Source organism: Anser brachyrhynchus (assembly GCF_964034855.1).
Source record: "Anser brachyrhynchus genome assembly, chromosome: 3".
Classification (NCBI taxonomy): Eukaryota; Metazoa; Chordata; class Aves; order Anseriformes; family Anatidae; genus Anser; species Anser brachyrhynchus.
The window spans coordinates 37,076,879-37,083,997 of record NC_137696.1 but is presented as its reverse complement, the minus strand read 5'-3'; the positions used below and the strand labels follow the sequence as shown (position 1 = coordinate 37,083,997).

At 48.4% G+C, this 7,119-nt stretch overlaps 1 long non-coding RNA gene across 3 annotated transcripts; it reads right to left on the bottom strand.

Moving 5' to 3' along the window:
- Positions 1 to 2,274: 2,274 nt before the first annotated feature.
- On the bottom strand, positions 2,275 to 6,466 carry LOC308191674. 3 transcript variants are annotated; one of them, XR_013948196.1, is made up of 3 exons: positions 4,940 to 6,466; positions 2,817 to 4,786; positions 2,275 to 2,692 (listed from the first exon to the last, which is right to left on the bottom strand). It is a non-coding gene; the product is annotated as an uncharacterized lncRNA (long non-coding RNA). The 3 variants fall into 3 exon arrangements; XR_013948197.1 differs by having other exon boundaries at positions 2,275 to 4,786; positions 4,940 to 5,075; positions 5,350 to 6,466; XR_013948195.1 differs by having other exon boundaries at positions 2,275 to 4,786.
- Positions 6,467 to 7,119: the final 653 nt, after the last annotated feature.

Sequence of the window (7,119 nt, the reverse complement as noted above, 5' to 3'; positions counted from 1 at the left end):
GAGTAACTGCCTAGCCAGAGCTCCAGGGCAGGCCAGGAATGATGCCTAGGAATTGAGGGAGATGTTTTACCTCTGAGCTTGCGTGCTATAGGAAGTAGAGATGGAACATTAAACCCTGCATCTAAATTTTCCTAAACTCTAAGGAAAGCCAGCTCCACCAGGAGTCACGTTGCCAAAAGCTGGCACCAAACACTGCTCCCTGGGCAGACAGTGCTACCAATTACCCGGCCCTTCCTTGTACTGAAGCCTTCAGGTGCTGGTTTCCCTACAGCTGCTGCTATCTCAGCATGACGGAGGAGGTCCTAGAGATGGGAATAAGGAAGAGCTTTTTAGATGACGTATGACATCAGAATATCAACCAAATATTCAGAAAGTGAAAATCATCTCACTGCCTGGCTCTGGATCTTGGCTAAGCACTTTGTTTTGGCTGTTTTTGCAGACTGAATTTGTGCTGCTGACCACTGCCAGGGACACAGTGCTGGGCTAGACAGACCACTCATTCAATCTAACATGACAGTTCCTGTGCTCCGTAATGCACAATGACCAATAAATTTCTAAGGAACCCAGGCTTTCACATTAGTCTCAAAATTCAGGTTTTGATCCCCAGCCTCAAGCGCTGGGTCTCCTGCTTATACTCTTGTTACACTTGCCTGGAGTTGCTGTGTAAGTGCCAGCCCCATCACTGCCATTTCTGCCCACTTCTGTGGCATGCAAAGGCTTTCTGGCATCCCTTTAGTATGTGCTGTGTGCCAGGGATGGTGCTGCAGCAGCATTGCTTATGTTTCCTGGAAGCACTAGCAAACCATCCCCTTCCACCTCTCCTTGTCCAGGACCCCTTGTTTGTTTTTTCTCACTCCAGGTTTGTTGGAGATGCGTGGATGGCAGGAGATCATCACCTCTTATGTTTGGAAGCCTCTTCTAATAGGATCATGAAGGTGGGAAAGGATCCCCTTGTCAGAGGTCTATCCTTCTCTCCAGGGTGGGAAGAGCAGACTGGGTCAGAAATAGAGGGCCTGGAGGTCAGAATCCTCCCCCATCAGAGAGCTGCCTCCCTGCCCGGGAGAGGAGGAGAGAGCTGCAGGGCTTCCAGGTGTGGGGACTAACGGAGGTGAGGAGCCAAATGTAAAACTTCTGAGCTCATGGAGAAAACCTGATTATCCAGGAGTACCAGCAGGATGAGGGAAGATCTTGCAGAGATCAGAGCTATAAAGGGCAACAAAGCAAAAGAACGTGACTAGCTACTAAAAATAAAGGTTCTTGAGTCAGACTGTATTAGCCTTATTGACTTCAGCAGGAGAAAAATACCTTAAGTACAGAGTAACTAGGTACAGGAATCCTCTAACTGGGCCAAAGCCGAAAGAGAGGGAAGGCACACAGGAATCTGTTTTAGCATCACAAGTGTTCAGCAAGCTTAAAATACTGGTGAAAGTTGCATTTCCTTCCAGCCCGCAAAGCAGAAAGTGCATGCTTGTGCCTGCAGAGCAGGAAGGGTGGGCATGAGAGAGATGCAGGGACTTAGCACCAGGCAAGGTGAAATTGCCCTGGCAAATCCAGGCTGAAAACAGTGTGGGAAGACCCATGTTCTCCTGGGCTTCCATCCCTCTAGCCTAGCAGGGTTCAAATATAACCTTAATTGCTTGTACAGGAGGAACCAGGGAAATCCCTTTTCCTAAATGTGCTGCTCTCTGGCACCGAGCATCCAGCCCAAATCCCAACTTCACTTCCACAGGCAGCATTAACATCGTCTGAGCAACTTCAGACTTCAGAGCAACTTCGGAGTGGTGTCACCAGCATCAGAATCAAGCCTTCAGTCATTCCCGGCATGAGACTCCATTTCCCTCCCCCTCTTCTTCCCTATATTTTCTGCAGTCTGTAATACCATTTTCTAAAAATATTACAATGTGCAGTTTACTTCTGGCTGCTTCTTCGAGACCTTCCTGTACCTTCACCTCTTCCCCACCCCCACTTTCCCACCTCTGCAAGAATTTCACAAATCACTGCAAGCTACGCTCCCCTAGCATGGGGACATGCATCACCTAAATACCCTCTTCACAAACTGCCTTTCACCTCAAGGACAATAAAAAAGATGCTCCTGCTAGCTGGTCTGCTTCTCACCTCGCAGAGGATGTGTTAGGAAAACTCCAGACGCAGCAGTATATTGATCTAAATTAAACACACACACACAAAATCTAATTGAACTGACAGGAAACTGCTGTTTAAAGGCAGAAAATTAAAGCTGTTAATATAATAATGAACAGTTGTGCTTACTGTCTGTGCCACTGACATTTCATATTGTCATCTCACCAGCTAATCACCGCCTCTCCCCCTTTTGTGGGAGTTAATGTGTTTTCATCCATTCACCCAACAAGGTAGCTCTCCAATTGTTTGACAGTTACTAATATATCCAACCTGCTAATGAGCCACAGACCTGGAGCTGCTCAGGTGATGGAGTAATAACAGCTGTGCATCGCTCGGGGCTGAGATTTCGGACCCCGGCCCCGGATACAGCCACTGGGCGATGGCTGTGCATCCCCTATGGCACCCAGCTGCAGCTTCACAAGGCATCGGGCAGCTCTGCCCATTCCCAGAAGGAGCCCTGGAGGCTTTGAAGGCACCGTGAAAAGCACTGGTCCTGGTCTTGATAGCAATTCGTCTCTCCTGATCTCTACCTGACTGCTGAGTGGGCTTCAGCCTGTAGATGAATTTCAAACAGCCTTTGCAAGTTTGGTGGCCAGCCACCACCTGCCTGCTCGCCCAGACTCATGGACATGAGCACCACAGCTCAATGGCAATTTTCTCTCAGGAGCTGCACTCACCGTTGAGTAAATATCTCCGCTCACAGATGGGGAACCCAAGAGGAGGAGGTGAGGACAGGCTTGCTTGTGAGTCAGAGGCAGGACGGGGAAATGGACCGTTGCCCCGGGCCCTAGATCTGCCAGTTTCCAAAGCAGAAAAGGGAGAAGAGGAATGAGGCTCATCCACCTTTCAAGACTACCCGCAAGCTGATTTCCTCCACTGATTTTCCAATAAACTTGACTAAATCGCTCGAGTGCTTTCTTGACAGCCTCAGCATAACAGAAAGGGCACCGTGCTCCCCTAAGGTAGCCCCCATGAGGGCTACACAAGCTCAAAGCCTGTGGAACAAAATTTACATTATCCAGGTCAAATCCTGCTTTGTGCTGCCTACCAGTCATGCCCTGGGTGGTGCGTAATTACCTTTTTAATAGTAGAGGGGTGAGCTTGGAGGTGCTAAAGTGATTGCACCTGTGGCTATTTCTCATCGTGACCAGGAGACACCCGCTTCTGCTTGCTCAGCCAGTGTGTGCAGAGTCCTCTGTCCAGCTGGAAAAGAGGAAATCCCGAGGAGAGAGGGAAAAGGCACAGCTCTCCTGATCTGTCACCATGAAGCAGACAGACTGTGTGGGGTTAGAGAGTGAGCTGTGGAGACTCTCACACTTAGGCTTCTGGCTTGAGACACGGGGATGAGCAGGACCCAGAACTGGTCCTGTGGTGACATCCTTACTGAGACTTCCAGAGGACAATGGAAAAAACTCTGCAACGTGCATTTATAAAAGCGTGTGTCCCTTGGGGAAACTTTCTCCACCACTCATCTCATAGAAACTGGTTTCTGCCTTGAAGCATGGGGATTTATAGTCCATCGTATAAAATCGAGGGTGTTTCCATTATCCATGTTAATACATATTTTCTTATTCTGGTCCCATTCTGGTTTTTGGACACATTAATTTCTGACAGCAAGGAGTTCCACAGATCTGGAAGTATGTATTGCATAAAAAACAATTTTCTAGTTTTTTACATGAAGTTTTTCAATTTAATGAGTCATCTCCATGAAATAAACTAATTAGGAGCATCCAGTATACTTTCTCTAACCCATCTATTGTTTTACTCTTGTCCACCATGTCCCTTGTTATTTATCTACCCTTTTTAATAAAGAGATCCAGTATTTTCCACCCCCTTTCCAAATTTTTTTATGTCTGGTTAGCAGTTCCTGAATAACTTTTACTCCTCTTGCACCTCCTCTGGCCATTTCTCCAGGACTGAGCACAGTATTGCACGTAAAAGCAAGCTATTTAGCAATATTACAAAATTGCCACATATTTGATCCATCACATTTCCAGCTGTTCTTTGTTTTGCTTTACCATCTTCCCGTGTGCTAGAGGGGTTGCAAGGATCTCTCTGTACTGGGAAGCTCACTTTTTTCTTCTCTTAACTGAAGACACAGCAATGTCATTGAATGGTTTAAATGATCTCTCCCCACTCCTCATTCATGCCGGCACCAGCATCTTCAGGAAACAGATTATTGGCTTTGTTCAGGTTAGTAGTTTCCCATTCTTTGTACCTCTGTTTGCCTGTCACATCCTTTTTCATCTCTCTCTGCTTATGGGGCTGCATGAACTGTCCCCAAGTCCCTGAGTTAGCCCCACATATGCAGGCCCATGGCAGACACTCAGAGCAGCACTGATGGAGATGATTTGAGACCTCTTCCCCCCACCAGTTCTCCCAGTTTGCCCAAATCATCCACCTCCACTGCCCACTGCCAGACAGGTGAAGAACAAAATAAACCTGATTTCCCCCAGGAGGGGAGCAGTGTTCTTGGGTGATATTTAGGCTCCTGCAGGGAGCAACAAAGTAGCCACGTAGCCCCTGACACTGCTGCCCTACATCTCTCCCGCAGCTTGAGCCAGGCAGGTTCGCTTCAGTGCTCGGGATGATAAAATCCAGAGGACAGTCGGCAAAGGCCAGTGAACAAGCAGGGACAGCAGAAACCCTGTTTCAGCAGGAGAGAGAGGACAGGGAGGCAAATTGTAGGGAGGCCGTCCTGCAGAGCAGGGCTGACTCCGCAGCCACTGCACCGCTGAGCATCAGCGCGGTCCCCAGGGGTTGCTGCTGATGCCAGGGATGCTTGATGGAGACACTTCACCTCTGGGCAGCCCCAGCTGCTGGCATCACATGCTGCATGGTGGTCAGCGGGGAAGGGGATGGAGAGGTCAGAAAAACCAAGAGGTGATGAATTGTAGCAGGGAATCAGCTCTTGCTGTGGTCTGGCCCATCCTTGCCTGTGGGGAACGGATGGCAGGTGTTGGGTATAAATCAGGGCTGCTGTGCCTGCCTTTCCCATCAGGACTGAGCCCAGCAACATCCTCTTACACACAGACCCTTTACTGCCACTTGTAGGTAACATCCAGGCTTGCCCTGCAGTTTGCCATGCAGATGTCTCTTTTGGGGCACTGTGCTCCTCCTTTACCCAGCCCACAGCACAACAGAGAGGAACCCAGAGTCCACTTCCCCAGGGAAGGGCATAATTTCCCATTGCCCAGGCAATAAAACTACCTTTCCTAGCTTTATAGACACCTGCTGACAGGCTTTAAAAATAGGGGACCCAATTTCCATTTTCATGGTGTTCCCTTATATACTATAAAGGAGCTTTAAATTGGAGTGATCTATATTCATCTCATGGTTTCTTTCCACTGCCAAAGTGCTGTAAAGTCTGTTGTAGTGTAAATGAGAATCAGGTCCAAAATGTTCCTCCGCAGCACAGACCAGCATTGGCCCCTCCAAGGCTTTTAGCAAGGCACTGGGGAAGGGAGGAACAAGAAGAAATTCCAGGTGGGAGGAAAGTAGGAGGGCAGCGAGGAAATCATGACCTCGACAGGTGTGTTTGGGAAATAACCCCCTGCCAGCTGGTGGCTGGGGATGGTTCCTACTTATTTGAATGCTCAAAGAGACCACACGTGGGTGAATTAATGTGGGTCTAGGCTTGTGAGAGAAAGAAGAACCATGCAGGTAACGCCTTCTGCATTATACATTATCCTATATACCTGTATGTCTATAAATTGACACACTGATAACCCCAGATTTTGGCAAATCTTTACAAATGTGTCTCAAGTACTGCAGAGATCCAGTGGATTACTGATAATTTAGAGTTATCCTTCCTGTACAAGACAACCAGTTTCATATGCAGTGTAAGCAAATGCATCAAGCAATTTCTTGGTTCACCCATCTGTAGCTGCTAGTCATGCTAGGATTTATGTATTAACTGTGTTGGATCAAATGTTGGCTCAAATCTTGGATAACTTGGGGAGGGAGGCCAGTGTTTTTCCGACTGAAATTCGAATGTGCTGGAAGATGCAGGACTGTGAACAGCAGCTTACTTTTTTTAACCCCTGACAAATGCCACAGGCAGCAAGGCTGATCACCTCCCCTGTTAAACCTGGGAAGATGACTGTGGTTTTGGTACACACCCAGCTTACATCGGGAAAGCCACTGGCATGGGCAGCGCTCCCCTCCGACCGCCTCTGCTACACCTATGGGTGCAAAATGACAGCTGTGACTGCCAGGCTTGGACGGGGAGGTAGTGCAGTGGCCAAGAGTCAGAGAGCATCAACAGCTCAGCAACAGGTTTCTGTAGCTGACAGCCTCCAAAACAACATCCTTTTCCTTCAGAGTGTCTATTCTGCCTCTCCTCTCACCACTCATGGATGAACCAGAACAGATAGGAAGCATTTTGGTTTTATGACCGAGATCCACAGAGGCTCCCAAGTCACTTTACGCATTTATCCTCCGTATAAGTTGGTACAGAGAGAGGAGGACAGCGGTGCCCCATCCCTTGCACCGAGCTCTAGAGACTGCTTCTGGCTTGAAGATATTGTGCTGGGTGAAACTCTAGGACCTGGGCCAGGACAGTGGCTGAATGCTGGCAGGTCCCAAGAACCCTCCAAAGATGATTTGGAAGCTGTAGGAGTGAAGGAGGGACAACCTCTCTGACCTTTCTGCCTTTGCTCTGGCTGTGGTACCTTCTGGTCATCCAGTTCCCTGGGGGACAGAAACTGCTGGGAAAACAATGTGGGCAAAGGAGAATCAGCTTTCCCCCAATTGCCTCTGCCCTAGAGCACTGGGAAAAACTCAGGTTAGGGTTTCTGGGATGTTGAAAGAAGGGAGTTTTCCATCCCAGCAAGGGTGAGAGGACACAAAGTTTACAGCAGTTAGCCTCCAGCCAAAAAGGACGCTTTGTCTGAGGTTTCTGCTGCATTAAGGAGATGTGCAATGTGCAAACACACTGGCCACTGCTTTGCAATAATGTCCTCTCACCACAGAGTTACT